The sequence below is a fragment of the Primulina eburnea genome, chromosome 9 (assembly GCF_022965805.1).
Source record: "Primulina eburnea isolate SZY01 chromosome 9, ASM2296580v1, whole genome shotgun sequence".
In the NCBI taxonomy this organism is placed as follows: domain Eukaryota; kingdom Viridiplantae; phylum Streptophyta; class Magnoliopsida; order Lamiales; family Gesneriaceae; genus Primulina; species Primulina eburnea.
Genome location: NC_133109.1, coordinates 24,236,827 through 24,256,548, shown reverse-complemented (window position 1 = coordinate 24,256,548; position 19,722 = coordinate 24,236,827). Strand labels below are relative to the sequence as shown.

The following is a 19,722-nucleotide window of genomic DNA, read 5'->3' as shown; positions in this document are numbered from 1 at the left end:
AGCAAACGTTGTTCAGCTGCATCAGTAAATATAAAGTTCGGTGATTTTGTGGCCCAGTATGCGCGATGCTCTAACTCTACAGGTAGATGACATGCTTTACCAAACAAAAGCCTATACGGTGTAGTGCCTATAGGTGTTTTAAAAGCAGTCCTATATGCCCAAAGAGCATCATCTAACCTCACCGACCAATCTTTCCTACTGACACCTACCACTTTCTCCAAAATTCGCATTATCTCTCGGTTCGACACTTCGACTTGACCACTTGTCTGGGGGTGATAGGGGGTAGAGATCTTGTGTGTGACACCATATTTGCTCAAAAGTTTTTCCAAAAGTTTGTTGCAAAAATGCGTGCAACCATCACTAATGATTGCTCGTGGTGTTCCAAATCGGTTAAAAATGTTTTTCTTTAAAAATTTTAGGACCACTTGAGCATCATTAGTGGCGTACGCTTCCGCCTCTACCCACTTAGACACATAATCCACCTCAACCAAGATGTATTTTTTCATGAAAGAACTGGGAAACGGTCCCATGAAGTCTATCCCCCACACATCAAAAACCTCACACTCAATAATATTATTTAAAGGCATTTCATGACGGTTAGAGATGTTACCTGACCGCTGGCATTTATCACAATGTAGCACATAAGAACGAGCATCTTTAAAGAGGGTTAACCAATAAAAGCCACATTCAAGTACCTTGGATGCCGTCCTTGTTGGTCCGAAATGACCACCTACCTCACGGTCATGGCAATGGTTGAGAATTTGATCGAACTCTTCCTCTGCAACACACCTTCTTATCATGGATCTGCACAAATTTTGAACAAAAACGGTTCCTCCCAAAAATAGTATTTCACGTCAGAAAAGAATTTCTTTCGTTGGTGAAACGATAGGTTTGGTGGAGGTGTGCCTGTGACAAGAAAGTTAGCGAAATTTGCATACCAAGGACAATTTCTCACCTCAAATAGTTGCTCATCAGGGAACCAATCATTGATAGCATGATCGACAGAATCATCACAAATAAATTCTAATCTATACAAGTGATCTGCTACCACATTCTCAACACATTTCTTGTCTTTGATTTCTAAGTCAAACTCTTGCAAAAATAAAATCCACCGAAGTAAGCGTGGCTTTGCATCTTTTTTAGCAAGTAAGTATTTAAGGGCAGAATGATCAGTGAATACAATTACTTTGGACAAAACAAGGTATGAATGAAATTTGTCAAGTGCAAATACTACTGCAAGTAATTCCTTTCAGTTGTTGCATAATTCAATTGAGCCTCATCTAAGGTCTTACTTGCATAGTAAATTGTATGAAATACCTTGTTTTGCCACTGGCCAAGTACGACCCCTACTGCAGTGTCACTAACGTCGCACATGATCTCGAAAGGTAGATCCCAATCCGATGCTACCAAGACAGGAGCCGTCACCAAGCGCTCCTTCAAATTCTCGTATGCCTGTAAACAGTCAGAATTGAAATCAAATGGCACATCTTTCATAAGTAAGGAAGATATAGGTTTGACAATTTTTGAAAAATCTTTTATAAAACGCCGATAAAAACCGGCGTGGCCTAGAAAACTTCTAACTCCCTTTATGGACGCCGGAGGTGGTAAGTTCTTGATAACTTCAACTTTCGCCTTATCCACCTCTCTTCCGTGCTCCGAAATCTTGTGCCCTAGGACAATTCCCTCTTGTACCATGAAATGACACTTTTCCCAATTTAGCACCAAATTCGTCTCTTCAACACCACCTTCAAGTTCTTCAAACCGTCATCAGAAGAAGAGCCGAAAATAGAGAAGTCATCCATAAAAATTTCAAGATAAGTTTCTATCATACCATGGAATATAGCGGTCATGCAACGTTGAAATGTGGCAGGGGCATTACAAAGACCAAACGGCATGCGGCGAAAAGCGAAATTTCCATAAGGACAAGTGAAAGTGGTTTTCTCTTGGTCCTCAGGTGCAATGGTGATTTGATTATATCCCGAATACCCATCTAGAAACAATAAAACTCATGACCCGCTAACCTCTCAAGCATTTGATCAATAAAGGGAAGGGGAAAGTGGTCTTTTCGGGTGGCATCATTCAATTTCCTATAATCAATGCACACACGCCATCCCGTAACAGTCCTGGTGGGTATTAGTTCATTATTATCATTTGTAATCACAGTAATCCCACCCTTTTTTGGCACACGCTGAACCGGACTTACCCATGCACTATCAGATATAGGTTAGATAATACCTGCATCGAGAAGCTTAATCGTTTCAGCCTTTACTACCTCTTGCATCTTTTGATTCAATCTTCTTTGAGGTTGCACAAGAGGTGAGTACTTGTCTTCCATCAAGATCTTGTGCATGCAGACTGATGGATTGATCCCTTTGATATCCGCCACCTTCCACGCAAATGCACCTTTGTGCGCTTTCAGAACCTCCAACACTTTGTCTTCCATCACATCTGTCAAAGCAGCAGAAATAATGACAGTTAAAGTGTTATTCTCACCTAAGTAAACGTACTTGAGGTGTGGAGGCAACGACTTTAGCTCAAGTGTTGGTGGCTCCTCGATGCTTGACCTTTGAGGGGTCAAATCTCTTAGTTCTCCTAGATCCTCCAGTCGCATCCTCATTGGCTTTCTCCATGGATGGTTGGCATTAAAGTGTGACACTATTTCAGCTTTTTCTTCATCCAATTCCTCTTCTCCCAATTCAGTAGTGATAGTGGCCTCCAAATGGTCCCTAAGAGCATCCTGCACATAATGAGACACAAGAGAGTCAAAAGCATCAATTCTAAAACAACTATCAGAATGCAGTGTGTGCTTAGTGCATTAAAAACATCAAAAGTAATCTCTTCCTCGCCCACTCTCAATCTCAACTTCCCTTCTTGCACATCAATCAGTGCCTTGCCAGTTGCAAGGAACGGTCTCCCCAAAATTAGAGGCATATCTGTATCCTCCTCCATGTCGAGAACCACGAAATCCGTAGGAAAAATGAATTTGTCCACTTTCACTAGCACATCCTCAATCACTCCGCAGGGGTACTTGACAGATCTGTCAGCCAGTTGCAAGGACATCCTCGTCGGCTTAGGCTCTCCCAACCCAAGTTTCCTAAACACAGACAATGTCATAAGATTAATACTTGCACCAAGATCACATAACACTTTATGAAAAACAACATAACCAATCATGCAAGGAATAGAGAAACTCCCTTGGTCTTTTAGTTTCGGTGGGATTTTGTTTTGCACCAAAGCGGAGCAATTTTCAGTTAAATTCACTATCATGTGATCCTCTAACTTCCTCTTATTAGCTAAAATGTCCTTCAAAAATTTAGCATAACTAGGAATTTGCATTAAAGCATCGGCGAAGGGAATATTGATATGCAATTTTTTAAATACCTCAAGAAATTTACCGAATTGTGCATCTAGTTTTGCTTCTTTCAATGCTGTAGGAAAAGGAGGAGGTATAACAATTTTAGGTTGTGCAGTGGGTGCTGGTGTAGAGTTAGAAGAATTACCTTTGGATGTATCAGTCAGTTCATCCGGTATTTGAATTTTTTCTTTGCCCTTTGACTCCAAAATTTTTCCACTCTTCAACTCAATGGCCTTCACTTGCTCTTTCGGATTAGTCTCGGTAGTACTTGGCAAGGTGCCCGGCTCTCTACTTGAAATCATCTTTTCAAACTGTCCAATTTGATTCTCGAGCCCTTTTATCGATGCATCTTGGTTTTGAAGTCTAGTTTCAGTAGATGAAATAAACTTAGACATCATTTGCTCCAAGTTGGACTTTTCTTCTCTAGGAGGATCGGATCTGTATATCGGTTGTTTCCCATATTGTTGTCCTCCTTGCGGTCTATTCTGACTGTTTTGACCGCCCCATGAGAAGTTGGGATGTTGCCTCCACCCAAGATTGTATGTGTTCGAATAAGGGTCATTCTTTGGGCGGTTTTGGACTCCTACTTGATTCACTGTTGCCTCATTTTGCACATAGAATGGATTGTCATCTTGACAGTCCTTCGCATAGTGTTCCCCTCCACACTTTTCACAGAATATCTCTTGAAGACGCATCGCCGTGCCACCCACATTCAAGCTGTCTAGTTTCCTGTTTAAAGCATAAAGTTGTGCAGTAATTGCAGAAAAATCAGTTACCTGGTGAACTCCTGCACTTTTCCGCTGGTTGTTTCTTTCAGATTGAGGATGATAGCTGCTAGCAGCCATCTCCTCTAACAATTCATATCCTTCCTCTACGGTTTATCTCAACAGGTTTCCACAAGCAGCAACATCTATCATAGTACAGTTAGGAGTAAGCAAACCATAATAAAATATTTGAACGACTAACCCAAGTGGTAACTCGTGATGTGGGCATCTTCGTAGTAGATCCTTGAAGCGTTCCCATGCCTCATTTAAAGGTTCCTGATCGAATTGAGCAAATGTTGTAATGTCTTCCCGCAGCTTCATGGTCTTGGAGGGAGGGAAGTATTTGATGAGAAATGCTTTCGCCATGTCTTCCCATGTAGTGATCGAACCTACAGGCAAACAATTTAACCATGCTTTAGCTTTATCACGTAAAGAGAAAGGAAACAACCGCAATCTAACAGCATCATTAGAAACTCCATTGAATTTAAAAGTATCGCAAATTTCAAGAAAATCCGCGATGTGCGTGTTTGGGTCATCTATTTCAGTTCCTCCAAATTGGACTGTGTTCTGAATCATCTGGATTATAGCTGGCTTGATCTCAAAGTGATTTGCCCGCACGATAGGCCTCACAACGCTAGGGCGTGCACCCTCCAAAGAAGGTTGGGCATACTCCAACATTGGTATGCGGCGCGGTATCTCCACATGTCTATATTCACGACGTTCCTCCTCTTGATCATTCAACTGCCTCTCCATAAGTTCTTTTAGTCTCTGCTGCTGTCTTCTCCTGCGGAAAGTTCTTTCGATTTCAGGATCAAACTCAAGCTCCACGTCAAGTGACTTTGGCATGCACTAGACAAGATATCTGGAATAAAATATGGAGTGTTAGCTAAAGAAGAATAAAATAACGCTAAAGAAAATGACTAAAAATAAAATTGTAAATTAACAGTCCCCGGCAACGGCGCCAAAAACTTGATCGAGCAAAACTTGCACTGTTAAATCTTTAATAAAATTATGGTTTTGTATGCTCAAAAATGAATCGCAAGTGCACGATGTCAAGTATTAATATAGTGTACAATAGTATGAGTATCGTTCTGCTGAAGACTGTGTTTAACAATTATTACTTTCAGTTACGAAATCTTTAGCACGAAATTTGAGTTGTTGGTTTTACAACTAATAACATAAAATAAAACTTGATCAATGGACTCAAGAATTAAATGCTAAAATCTAAATGCTAGACCAATTAATTTAGTTTCATTAAAAAGTGAATTTGTTGGGAATTTCGGCTCACCTACCCTCGTTAATTAATTCATTCATTCAATCGTGATCTACTCTTCCGACAGGATTTCCTGCAAATTCATCACCCAACAGTGAGACATTATAATATGCAAATGATTACTCTAAAATGAACAAAATGTAAATGAAATGCATGCATGCACAATGCAAACACAACTAAAACTAACGCAATAAAGCGCGTAAAAACAACACCTATCAAATCCCGTGGAGTCTGACTATCTCTCTGATGTACAGCTCTGCGTACTGAGTCATGGTGAATGTTTTCCTGATCGTTAAGAAATGAGCTGATTCAGTGAGACGATCAAAAATCACCCAAATGACATTGAATCCTCCAGTCCTCCTCGGAAGCCCTATCACAACATTCATGGTGATATTCTCCCATTTCCACTTGGGAACAATGAGTGTTCTTAGCTTCCCTGCAGGCCTCTGATGCTCCACCTTGACATGCTGAAAAGTCAAACACTCAAAGGCGAAATGCAAAATATCCCGCTGCATGCCCGGCCACCAATACAGAGTTTGTACATCCTTATACATCTTCGTACTCCCTGGGTGGATGGAGTACGGGGTGCTGTGGGCCTCACTCAGGATATTTTCTCTAAGGGAAACACTGTCAGGAACCCATAGGTTGTCCCTATGTTGGACTATGTCGTTCACAACTGTATACAGTCTCTAGCCCTTAGCCTCGTCCTTCTGTCTCCACTTCTATAACTGCTCGTCAGAAGTCTGCCCTGCTCGAATTCTGTCTCTCAGAGTCGGTTGTACTGTCAGAGTAGCAAGATTCAGGGCCTCTCCCCTGGCATAAATTGCAAGCTCAAATCTCTGAATCTTAGCCTGTAGCGATCTCTGCCCTGACAAATGAGGAATCAGTGCGTGATTCTTGTTCAAAGCGTCTGAAACCACATTAGCCTTAACCGAATGGTAGCTAATGTCGCAATCATAATCCTTCACCAGCTCAAGCCACCTCCTCTGTCGCACATTCAGCTCTTTCCATGTGAAGAAGTACTTCAGGCTCTTATGGCCAGTAAAAATCCTGCACTTCTCCCCATACAGATAGTGTCTCCAGATCTTCAGGGAAAATACCACTTCTCCTAGCTCAAGGTCATGAGTCGGATAATTCTTCTCATGGAGCTCCAGCTGTCTGGACGCGTAGGCTATCACCCTGTCGTGCTGCAACAGAACTGTACCAACCCTCACTTCGATGCATCTGTTAATACCACAAACTCTCCTTGCCCTCATGGCATAGCTAGAACTGGTGCAGTGGTCAAAGCCTGCTTCAGTCTGTCAAAACTCTCCTGGCAATCAGATCCCAAGATAAACTTGTCATTCTTCTTCGTCAAGGCAGGCATAGGCACCACAATAGAAGAAAAGCCCTAGATGAACTTCCTATAACAGCCTGCCAAAAACTGAAGATTGCTGGCGCGTTTGTCAATCTGAAGGGCATCACCAAAAACTCATAGTTCCCATAACGCGTCCGGTAGGATGTCTTATGCACATCAGACTCCCTCACTTTCAGCTGATGATAATCGGATCGAAGATCTATATTTGAGAACACATATGCTGCCTGAAGCTGATCAAACAATTCCTCGATCCTCGGCAGTGAGTATTTATTCTTGACTGTGACTCTATTCGGCTCTCTGTAATCAATACACAGTCGCATGCTGCCATCGTTCTTCTTGACAAAAAGAACTGCTGCGCCTCAGGAATAAAATCATGTATCTGATCCTTCAGTTCTTTTATCTCAGCAGGTGCTAGACAGTCAGGTGCCTTAGATAACGGCAATGTCCCTGGCATGAGCTCTGTAGAGAATTCCACCTCTTTGTTTGGTGGAACTCTTGAAATATTATCAGGAAAAACACTAGAGAACTCATTGGCTGCATTCACATCCTCCATCTTCGGACTGACTGGCTCTGTCACTAATACAATGCTGGCTAAGAATGTCTAGTAGCCTCTCAGATAAGCTTCCTCGCAAACATGCAGAAAATGACGTGCGGCAACTGCTGGTGTCTGGCAACCTAAAAAACAAATGGCTTCCCACTGGGCGGTCTGACAGACATTGACCTCTGCCGAAAATTTATGACTGCTCCATGAGAAGATAGATAGTCCATATAAAAAATGATGTAAAACTCCGGTAATGGTAGCACTATCAAATCTGCGTGTACCGTATACTTCTGTAACCGAAGCTCCAATTTCTTCCATATATAGGAGGTGAACTTCTGATCCCCGGATGGGATCGCTATCGTGAACCCTGAATCCATCCCTACTGGCATGATTCCTAGTCGTCTGACGAAAAACTCGAATATAAACGAATGCCTAACCACTGAGTCTAGCAGAGCATGCGTGGCTACACCTGCAATATATATCCTCCCTGCGACAAAACATATCATCAAATCTAATATTGTTGAACTTAAGGAATTTTTTTTCGGCAATTAACTCAAAATCCTCGAAAAATCACTGCAGTAACCCAAACATCGTTTCCAAAAATTCGAAATTAATCCTCAAAAGACCGAAAATTGCAAATTATCCACCTTAACGTTCAAAAATTGCACCAAAAAATCTTGAGTTTTAGCCATCAAGTCCTCAATTTATCGGTTATTACAATTAAGCCCTAACATTCTCCATTAAACAATTAAATTCTTAATCCCAACCAGGTAGAACAGGTATCCTAATTTGTTCTAAGTTACCAATCCCATACACTTAAATCTCATGCATTCATAAAATCCATGCAATCCTGCGATAAAGTAAAATCTTAAACGCAAGGGTTACCAGTAATCAAAGTCGAGTCTCGCTCTGCCTCAGCCTCCTCGGCATGCATCACATATGCTCGGCCAGTAGTGGGTCCCTTGTTCTTTGGGCAGTCCGCTGCTTTGTGGCCTTCTTGTAAACAAACGAAGCATCTTAGCTCCCCCATAATCACTTGCCGACATGGAACTTTCTGCACTGCGGGCATGGCTGCCTGTCATCTGGCTTAGGCGCCCCTGGTGCCTTAGGAGGTCTTTGCTGCTGGGGCCTCCTAAACTGACCCTGGGGCTTCTGCTGTCCCTGCTGTCTCGGTGGTCCTGAGAACTGTTTCTTCTGAGGCTGGGAACTAGAATATTTCTGATGTCGTTTCCTCTGCATCTCAAAAGTCTATATCCCACAGAGCCTGCTCCATAAGCCTCGCCATGCCCTCCAGAACTTGGGTGGCTGCATCCAAATGAGGTGGTGGGGGTGGAGGTTCTCTGCCACTTGCAGGAATATCAACATGTCTGTCTAAACAAGGGTCGCGTTTGGGAGGCATGACCTGAATATAGTCCAATTTTATAAACATAACCCATCATCCAATTATTCTAGTTTTAAAAAAAATAATAAATATTTAAATCGTAAAAGCAGTTAAACATATACAGTAGATCATCGTAAAGCGTAAATCATGTTAACATGCAGGCGATAACAATAAATCATTTAAATCATAAAACTTATAGGCCTGAGGTTTGAAGAATAAGCGGCAGAAGCTCGCAGTGGCACAACCATATACAGGACCCTTGCTCTGATACCAACTGAAACGCATCAGATTCGTCGACTGTCCTCACTATACCAAGATGGGACTTTCCGACGTGCTTATGTCATCACTCACACGCACCCTAAGAAACTTCCCAAGGGATCACCCATCCCAAAATTTCTCCAAGTCAAGTACGCTTAACTTTGTAGTTCTTAAGTGATGAGCTACCGAAAAGAAGATGCATCTTCTTGATATGAGTAGTATATATCAAATCTTTTAGGCCCCCCTCAACTACATAGTCCAATACCTGAGCAGTTTTGGAATCCCTTTCCTTCCGGTGTAAGATCGTTTCATTCATGTTCCCTCCGCCTAGAAGCCAGCCAAGAGCCGCTAATTGTCCATGCAACCTTATGGCACCGCCGATCAGGCACCGCCCTCTTCGGCCCCAGGCCTCACATGCCTACTAGCTTCCGCTTGGTTCGTCCCCAAACCACACGATACTAGGAGAGGTTGGCTCTAATATCAACTGAAACAACTACTTATTTAAAATGAGGAAATAATTATTTTTTATAAACTCACATTTTGAAAATAAGCATTTGAATAATTTTCATGCATGCAGTCCTACTGAAAATATCATTTAAAAATAATCGTAAGTAATTACCAATAAAATATCACGAAAAATAAGCGAGTAAAAATTCTAACATCCAACAATGAAATAAACAGCGTATAAATATACTCAAATCCTTTCAACATCATAAATTCATAAGTGTGCGGAAAACATGAGGTCCTCGGGTCGTGTCGCCCCACTAGGTCTGCATACTCAGAGTTCAGCACCTCCAGTCCTTTCGATATCGAGCTCACCTGCATCACAGACACCTAGTGAATCTAAAGACTCAACGCGTCTGTACCAGAATTAACAAGTACATATACATAGCACACATCAGTGAAAATATCATACTCAACATATTTTTCATGAACTTTAAATCGTAATGTAAACGTTCCATATAAAATCGTGACATGTCAAAATAGCTCATTGTTAATCATCATTCATCATTCGTCATTCATCATTTATCGTTTCCTTTGGTAAATTCAGTTCATTAGAGGCGGTTATCATACATTATCATCATTTACGATGGATTCATCATATATAGAACCGCAGTACCCGGCGGCTGTCGAACATCAGTGACATGATTAACCATCCACTGTGCCAGGTCTCATCATCAACATTTACATGTATGTCTTAAGCATTTACATATACTTCGATAGCCACAACTAATTCTTATCATTCAAAATATCATCATTTTCATCACTTAATCAAAAATCATGCACATTTGCAACTTTCCTTAAACCAAGCATACAACGTTTATTTTCATAAAATCTTAGAAATTGTGATCATGATGCATAAACATTTAAAACATGGTAAATTTGTGCTCAGGGCATTGCCAGGACTAAAATCTCACCCCAGGTGCAAAACGACAATTTTACCCCTAGAAACCCAAAATTACCGTTTTTACCCTGGACCTCTAAAATTTAACCCGAAGATTACCAAAATCCTTAAAATGTCCCAAAACATAATTATAAGCATTCTTAGACATAAACTCGAGCTCAATACAAAACTTAATCGATTCGTTTTAAAACATGGACCGGGGTCCGGGTTTTAACCCTAATCGAACCGAAACTTAACCAAATTTCTCACAACTTTTTACCACACCTTATAAACACTTAAAAGGTCCTAAAAACCTCAAAACCAAACTCCTAAACACTCAAAAAATTCCTGAACGGCTGCTGGAAAAATCCAGCAAGCCACCAACCGAACACTAGTGCACCGAACTCGCGTTTTCACCATCTTAGACCGAACCAGCCATGACCCGACCTCACTTCGACCACCCTAGGACCCTAATAGACCCCATGAACTCACGGCCCCCACCCCATGCATCCTACACACCAAACACGCACACTAGGAGTCGAGATCACCCCAACCGCAACTCCCCTGCACCAAGCTCACTCGTGCTGCCCTAGGGTTCGATCAGCAGTGTTAGGGTCCTCCCAGGTCATGGTTCTGACCCATCTGTAACGCCCCGAAAATTTAAAGGTCCACGCGAACAACATGCATTTGAATTATTAAATTCTTTGTGTATTTTAATTAAATATTTTAATTGCATTAATTAATTATGTGGTGCATATTGACATGTTTAAAATATACTTTTCTGCATCATTGCATTAAAATTCATTTTTAAAGGTTATTCGAGTTGCGATCGAGGAACGAAGACCGGTGGCTGAAAAATAGAAAATAATTTTATTAAATAATTTTTTTTAAAATATGGGTGATGCTTTTTATGATTTTTGAAAAAAGGGTGTTTTGAGGTTGTAGAACCCGTAAATTAGACTACGTATAAGTCATGCATAATTTATAGTATTTAAATTAAAATGATTTTTATTGCATGAGTATTTAAATTCTTTTCTTTAAATTTAATTATTTGATGCAGTAGTTTAATTGTTACCTTTTCAGTTAAATAAGTTAGGCCGGACTGGAGTTCGAGTATGGAGATAAAATTTAATATTAAGAAAACATTCCTAAAATTTATTTAAGATAAATAATAAGTTAATTTAATGTAAAAGAATGTTTAAGGAATTATTTAAGTAATTTAAATATTTAGCCATGCATGCAAGATAATGTTATTCCATAATTAATTTCTTAATTCACAAAAATATTTAAAGGGTAGGTAAAACACTAAAGATTTAAAATTCAAGATTTTAGAAATATTTCCCCTCCACTTTTAATTGCAATTTTCGGCCACCTCAATTCTAAAAGATTTAGTTTTTGACTTACAACTCATTTCTTTGATTCCTTTCCATATCCATTTCATGGCAAATAATCCCTTAATTTTAAATCCTCATTTAATTAATATTTAAGCAATTCCCCACCCTCATTTTTATTTAAAAGTTGTGGCCCCCATTTTTTAAAAGATTTGATAATTATTTAACAACTCACCATTTTGATTCTTTCCTTAATCTTTTGTTGAAGATAATTCCCTCACCATTTAATCTTCAATAATTAATCAATTAAGCAATTTTCTACCATGCATCTAGACTAGAAATTTCGGTCATCACCTCTTATATTATCCCTCAAAATATTTTTTGATATCAAACCAATTCCCTATCTACCAAATTCTAGGATAGAAATATTTATCTTGCCATTTAATTCCCATTCATCTAGCAACCTTCCTTCATTTTCTTCTAGCCCTCTCTCCCTCTCCATTATTTCTAAATTTCAGAGCAAATACTCGAGAGAAATCATGAGAGGCTAGGGTAAAAAACTAGAAAGAAAACAAGGAAGAAGATGACTCTGTCTCCGCCGCGCCGTGTTCGTCACATCTTTTGTTTTTCTTCAAAACAAAAATCTAAGGCATGTATATGTTTTTATTTACTCCTCAATCAGGTCATATAATGATTTTTAACATCTCATCTGCATGATTTTTCATCATGAAAAACGAAATGCATGACAGCAATTTTTGAAGCATGTACAGAATTTTCTTGCCTCCCTCTTGTGCTTCACGGTTTCATTGTTTTTGATTGTTTCAGGGGTTGGCTCGATCCTAGGGTCCCAAGGCTGCATCTAGACATGTGCTAGGGTGTATTAGGATCATGTTGGTCCATTTGTTCAAGCCCCATACACGCAGGAAGAGGAATCAACAGCAACTCCTCCCTAGTGTCACTTTGCATTTCGATTTTTATTGTTTGCCGTCAAGGGAGAAAATTTCTGATCTTGGCTGCCTTATGGGCTATAGCCATGGTTATAACACCTCCTTATTTTGTCTAAGACGAGACAAGTCGGCCTTTCAAGGCTTGGTCCATGGATGCATCGGTTTTAAACAAAACAAGACAAGCCCCCTTCGATCCCTTCATTTTCTGCATGTGTGTGTGTGTTCGGTCATGGGTGGGTGTGGATTTTGAAGTTCATTTATAATTTCTGACTCCTTTTCCTGAAGTTGATTTTGAAGTTCATTTATAATGCTTTGGAGATCCATACTGGTTTCCTATAAAGATAAAAAAAAAACATTTTTATAGGTAAGATACTCGTCAAATTTTAAATATGCAATAGAAGGATAATAGAAAGTTTCAAAATAATTTGATACACATAATATTTCTTAGACGCAATCTATTACAATCCAAATACTTTAATATAATGCTAATCTAATCGAACATCTTTCCGCCGTCGCTGTCACTGGCACTGTCGACTCCATCCACTTCCATTGGTGCTACCTCTTTTTCCTTCATGTTCTCTATTACTGAATGCAGATAGTTATTCTGATCATGTAGTCTGTCCATAGTGCCGTGGAGCTTTGAAATGTACCGATCTTGTCTGGCGTTGTACTCCTCCTGGCCTTGACGGGCCTGAGCAGCACATCCTCGCTCTATTTCCACTGAAACGTCTGCTTATTCGTTTTCTTAAAAAGTACTAGAAATATTTTTTTTTAAAACCTCACACTTTCGGTTTATACACCTACATATTCATAAAATACTTTTGCACCCTTTTTAAAATAAACAACCAATTAATATTTGAAAATGCAAGGGGAAATAATCAAAACAATAAATCTTAAAGCGTTTTACCAACCCTAAAAAGAAATAAATATTTGAATAGTGTAGATCATGCTAAACCTCTCAAAATCTCTCAAAAAACATAAATAAAATGTCGTAAAAATCTTTAACTTTAAATCATAAACTTAAATGCGGAAATAGAAGCGCTGGTCTTCGGGTTATGTGCACCGACAGTCCAGCAAGTCACTCGTCAAGACCTCCAATATCATAGTTATTTATATCACCTGCATCATACACACCTTGTGAGTCTAAAGACTCAACACGTCCTATCCTTGATAACAAGTAATACGTAATACAGTTAACATATAACAGTGAAAAATACTTGTACTTAAAATATCATTTTCTTGACAATGCATAAACTTTAAACTTAAACATTTTCAAAATCTTAAACATATCACATAAACATATTTATATCATATCCATATACGTGTTCATGTCCATATTCGTATCCATATTCATGTTCATGTTCATGCTCGTGTTTGTTGAATTCAGATCGTGATTGTGACTCGTATTCTTAATCGTATTGGGCGATGGATCCATTTATATGTAACCACAGTACTGGGCGGCGGGGACACCAGCGACACTCTCACCCGTAAACTGGGCCTTGGCCAACGCATTAACATATTCGTATTCGTACTCGTATAACGTATTCGTATTCGTATCACGTATTCGTATCCGTATCCAAGGAAACACGATCGTCGGGCTCCCACTGGGACCATAACCCTCACGATATTTCCAACATATTTAGTCACAATCCTTCACATCCTTCAACATGTCATATTCCCATCACTTAATAAAAACATGCATATAATATCATTTTATTTTTGAAACCAAGCATGCAACATATCTTTTAAATATCCAATTTAAAGTCATAAAAATCATAGACATTTAAAGTTCATAATTTAACATATAAAAATTCATAAACATACATAATCATTGAAAATAATCATATTAGCATATAAAATAGCATTTAGGGCACTGACATGACGTTTACTAATTTCTAGGTGTAAAAGGTCATTTTACTCCTGGACGTAAAATTTCACGTTTTTGACTTTTTCTTAATTTCATTGGCTCTAACATGTCCCAAATAATTATTTAAGCTTACATGAATTTTCTCATATTTTTATTTAGCCTAATTCGCCGACTTTTAAATTAATCTTTAATTATAACGTATTAATGCGTTTTTAATCTCGAATTAAACCAAACTTAATATAAAATTCCCAAATTAAAAACTTAGACTTATAATAATTATTTAGGCTTAAATATAATTTTTTTCATAATTTTGTTAAGCTTAAAACTAGGCGTTTCAATTAATACGTTAATTAACTTTTCGTGCGGCGATTAAATCCCGATTAAATCCTAAACTCGTTATTTTGATCCCAAATTTTAAACATAGCATTTTTAGTATTTATTCTACCCTTCCAAGTCACGAGCCACACCTGTGGACCCATGGATTCAATTTTTGTTCTTTAATTTTCGAAATTGACACTCTAACGAACCACCCGAGCCAATTCCCAATTTACTCGAGCCACGCCCGAGCCACCTCGAGCCCATCCCTAGCCAACCCGCCTAGGGACCATACTGGTCAAGCCCAAGCCCCTAAACCTAGCACAGGCTTTCCCAAACCCTGCTGGAAACCGATCCCTAATCTGTGAGTGTGTGTGGGTGAGACTCCTTGCACTTCTAGGACTCCTAACCCAACTAGGACGCTTCCAGCTGAGCCACCACCGAGCCCACCCAACCATAACCTTCTCTGGGTCATGCCCAGACCATACCCAGACCTACCCAAGCCCCTTAAGCCACACATCAGCCACCTGAATACAGAAGCTCATCCTGCGCACATGAATCTTCCATAGTGCCTCCCTCGCGTTTCTGTGTTTGGCTCGAGCCACCCTGCACCAACTCATGGTCATCCCCCCCTAGGAACCCTCCTGGACCCTTAGAACCCATAGGACTCGAACCTAGTTGAAAACGAAAGCCATACATCAGCTACCAGCCATGGCCGAGAACCCACTTATGCTAGGACTCTAAGTTTTCTTGCGTAGCCTCTTAACCAACGAGCCATCCCTTGAACCAGCCCAACCTGTAGCCTCCTAGGACCCTAAAGAATCGTCTAGCCCAGCCCAGATCCCCTTGGCCGAGCCTTTTAACCCCGCACCAGCTGAACACCATGCACAGCCCCTTGATCACCTCTCGGGTGGGAGTCCTAGCTTGCTAGTACTCCTCCCCAGCCTTGGTCTCGAGTCCTAGCATGGCTAGGACTCTCTTCCCGACTCATACCTGGCCCTAGCCCATCCCCGGTCCCATACAAACCCAAGCCAAGCCCTTAACTCACAAAACCGAGCCCTCAAGCCCCATGTGATAACTGCTGGTTCCATCTACTGTTATGCTCATGATGTGCAACGTTTTAGTTGTGTTCTTTGGACCCTAGCTAGTGTAAAAACATGCTTAATCCATACCCTAACCATGGAAGCCCCTTAACACAAATTAAATCATGATTTTGGAACCAAAATTCAAGAGTTAAACACATGCATATGGATAGTTACGAAAATTGTGAATTGTGTGACTTATTTTCATGCAATTTCATAAACATTTATGTAATATGGTGTGATGATGCGTAAAAGGAGAATATGGCGTGCCTTTACGTTTTATACGCACGAAAAATCGTTGACGACGTCGAAGAACGGAGCAAGACCTTGACTTTGAATTCCATAGAGCTTCTCGGTTTTTCCCTTCAATTATTGTAGATGTGTGTGTCGTGTGTTGGGGTGGGGGAGGGTTCTGAATCTTTAATGAGTGTGGGGAGGCGTGAGTAATGAGAGTTGTAGGGTTTTGGGGTGCTAATCATGTATTATATATGGCTTAATTAAATACTAACCAAGCTTTAGGCCTATTAAGCCCTTAAATTAAGCCCATTAGTCTTAGTTAGAGTTAAATAAATTATTAGCAAAGTTTTGGTTAAAAAATAGTTTTGTTTAAATAACTTTGTGAATTTATTAGCCGGGTTGCCAAAAAGTTCGTATTTTTGTTGAAAAACCAACACCAATAAAATTCACGTTCCGGGGTATAAAATCACCTCAAAATCCTATTTTTTTCAAAAATAAGAAAAACCATCACACTCAATTTAAATAATTAAAAACCATTATTTAATAAAAAAATTTTTTTACGTTTTTCAGCGCTCGGTCTCCGTTCTCCGATCGCAACTTGAATAATCCTTAAAAATACAATTTATCACCATGACAATTAAATCCTATTTAACATATAATCATGCATGTCACGTGATCAACTAAGGAATTAATTTAACCATTTTTCAGAATTCCTCGATTTGCATGCCGTTGGATTACTCGTCTTAATTTTGGACCTTATATCCACTCTCTCCAGCAAATCCCTATTGAGTGAAGCTTAACGTACGATGCGAGCTGAATCAGTCGGTATCTGTAAAGCTGGATCTCAACCAAACCCAGATGGTGAGTAAGTCGCTGCATGTCAGTCTCAAGTGTGTGTCTACTCTTACTAAGCTCCAATTTCTCCAACTTCTCCCTTGCCAGTTGCGCCTTCAAAGTTGCGATCTCCCTAGCTTGATTATCTATGGTAAGCTGACGTATACGAAGAGCAGCCTGAGCGCGAGTACGTGGAGCGGCCATTTCCTAGGATAAAAATGGAAGTAAAGCATCAGAATCGTATAAAGGATAGAAAGGCACAAATAATATAAACAAAGTGGTCGTGGAAAATTTTTGATACTAAGAATTTCGAAGCGATTGAAGAGATAGATTTTTGAAGTCTGTTCGAAATTTAGGAAAATAGATGAAAGTTGGATTTCAAGAACAGATGAAAGTTGGACTCAAATTGGGATACACTAGGCTTTTGCCAAAATTTGACTTTGTCAAATTTTGTCTGTCAAAATCCCAGCGAGATTATGAACTTGGTAGCTCTGATACCACTTAAATTCCACGCCTCGAGTCCGAAGCGTTTGTGACATCCGGAATTGTTTAACAATTAAATTGAAACAATAAAGCCTCGTATCAAATCAAACCAGTTTTTTTCATAAATCGAATATTGTCTTACAATGACAAAGGAGTAAACTTTTACATCATAGTTTGTAAAAACTGAACAAAAGGAAAGGGTACAAATTCTCGATTCCTGATCTCGAAATCTGATCACCATCCCCAAACCGCTTCTTGCTCCACCTCGTTTACTTGTTCTTCATTTTTATCTTAAATTTGTAAGGGGTGAGTGTTTTGGGAAACACTCAGCAAGTGAGGGTCGATTGATTCCAAAAATACATATAGAACTTAATTCTTTAAAAAAAACTTTCCTTTATCATACTTCCAAAATTAATATTCTTAACTTGACATGATGGAAACGAATCGAGTAAGAGATAGAACTTATCGAATGATTCAGAACAACACAGAAATAATTTAGATCATTTCAGAACAGACAAAACACCGTTACTCATCTCATTTCCATGGTCAAATTGTCCCCCATATGTTAGTCCTCTAAGGGGTGAAGCCAGAACATGGTTTTATAGCCACCAATGGGGGCCAGAACAGAACATGGTTTTATACCCACCAATGGGGGCCAGAACAGAACTACAATTCTCGTCCCATTTCAAATTCGAATCGTAACAGTGCAAATAGAATTTCAGAAGTAACAGAAAGAGCTTAACAGATTTCTCAGAATTCATATTTTCAGACAGACACAGCGGAATCAAAGAAATTCGAAGCACGAAAATAGCATATCATCTATCGAAGCTTTATTTCAAAAAAAATCGGGTAGCACTTCGGTGTGACTTTGCAAATGTTGTCGTTGATCGGGCATCACTTCGACGCAGTATTGCAACTCCGGACTGCACGAACTTTTCTTCTTCTCCCTTGCTTGAGTTCGGCCGAATGCTTGAAGGGTGGGGAGAGAGCCGAAATTTTTTTAGAGTTTTTGAGGGATTTTTGAAGTGCATTCTTGCATGTGACTTTAGGTGGTATTTATAGAAAATTCTTGCCCTTTCACCTAGCCCTTGGTCGACCACTTGGTGCCCAAGCAACATTAAATATGGCCAAGCTCCATATTAAGCACCAAAAGACTTCTCCTGCACCATAAATGTGTCCTAGCCCTTAGCTCCTCTCGCAGCTCATTCATGGATTAACTCAAAGGTCATTTCTTGCATATTTAATTTGTCCAAACGTTTAGCTCCTCCCTTAGCTCCCTTTTTGGTCATGTTAGGACAAGCTTGGTGGAGCTGCTTTGAGCTGACGGATCGAGCCCTTGAGCTAGGGTTTTACTCTTCCAGTGATAACACTTCGATGGATGTTGTTACTTGCAGCTTGGCTTCTTGTTTAGTTAATCTCCGAGCTCTGAATCTACTTCTTTGAGTTAAGTTAGCTGAAATCTAAGTTTGTAATTAAGTTTTATGGTTAGAATGGAAGTTGTTGAACTTATATTAAGTTAATTTCAAGTTTGCATCCCTTACATGATTTGCTCCAGGTCGATTTTCCGGGTTTTCACAAGGGATGTACCTCCGCCCCCTCCACCTAACATTAATGCCCATATGCTAGCTGTGATGACTCAGTTCTTTGCACAGTTCGCGGGGAACAACTCTGTGTCAGTCAGGCCGACAGGGCCCGAGGCTACCTATGAGTGCTTCATGAAGATGAGGCCGAAGGATTTCTCAGGGACTTCCGATCCTATGACTGCCGAGGGCTGGATCAAGTCCCTCGAGGTTATATTTGAGTTTATGGATCTTGGGAATGCGGACAGAGTTCGTTGTGCCACCTACCTGTTTGGAGGAGATGCCCGCTTATGGTGGGAAGGAGCATCAGCAGCCCTGAACTTGGCTACGCTGAGCTGGACGCGCTTCACGGAGCTATTTTACTCCAAATATTTTACTAACGAAGTGCGTGCTAGGTTGACCAGGGAGTTCATGACCCTAAGGCAGGGAGAGCTGACTATTACGGAGTTCATCCGTAAGTTTGAGAGGGGCTGCCATTTGGTGCCCCTGATTGCGAATGATGCAGGTGCCAAGCTGAGGTACTTTCTAGATGGACTACGGCCGATCTTGCGCCGTGACGTTAGGGTGGCTGGCCCTACTACCTTTAAGTCGTTGTTTCCAGAGCTCTTGCTGCAGAGCAAGATCAGATTGACATTGAGAGGGATCGCTAGGGTAAGCGACCAGTCCCAGTACCTCACCGCCCTCCTCCTCAGCAGCACCAGCACCAGCACCAGCATAAGAGGCCTCATCATGG

The 19,722-nt window shown here is 40.2% G+C and overlaps 1 non-coding gene across 1 annotated transcript; it reads left to right on the top strand.

Moving 5' to 3' along the window:
* The first annotated feature begins 4,330 nt into the window (after positions 1 to 4,330).
* LOC140842229 (small nucleolar RNA R71) lies at positions 4,331 to 4,436 on the top strand. The gene has a single exon (XR_012120359.1). It is a non-coding gene; the product is annotated as a small nucleolar RNA R71 (small nucleolar RNA).
* The last annotated feature ends 15,286 nt before the right edge of the window (positions 4,437 to 19,722 follow it).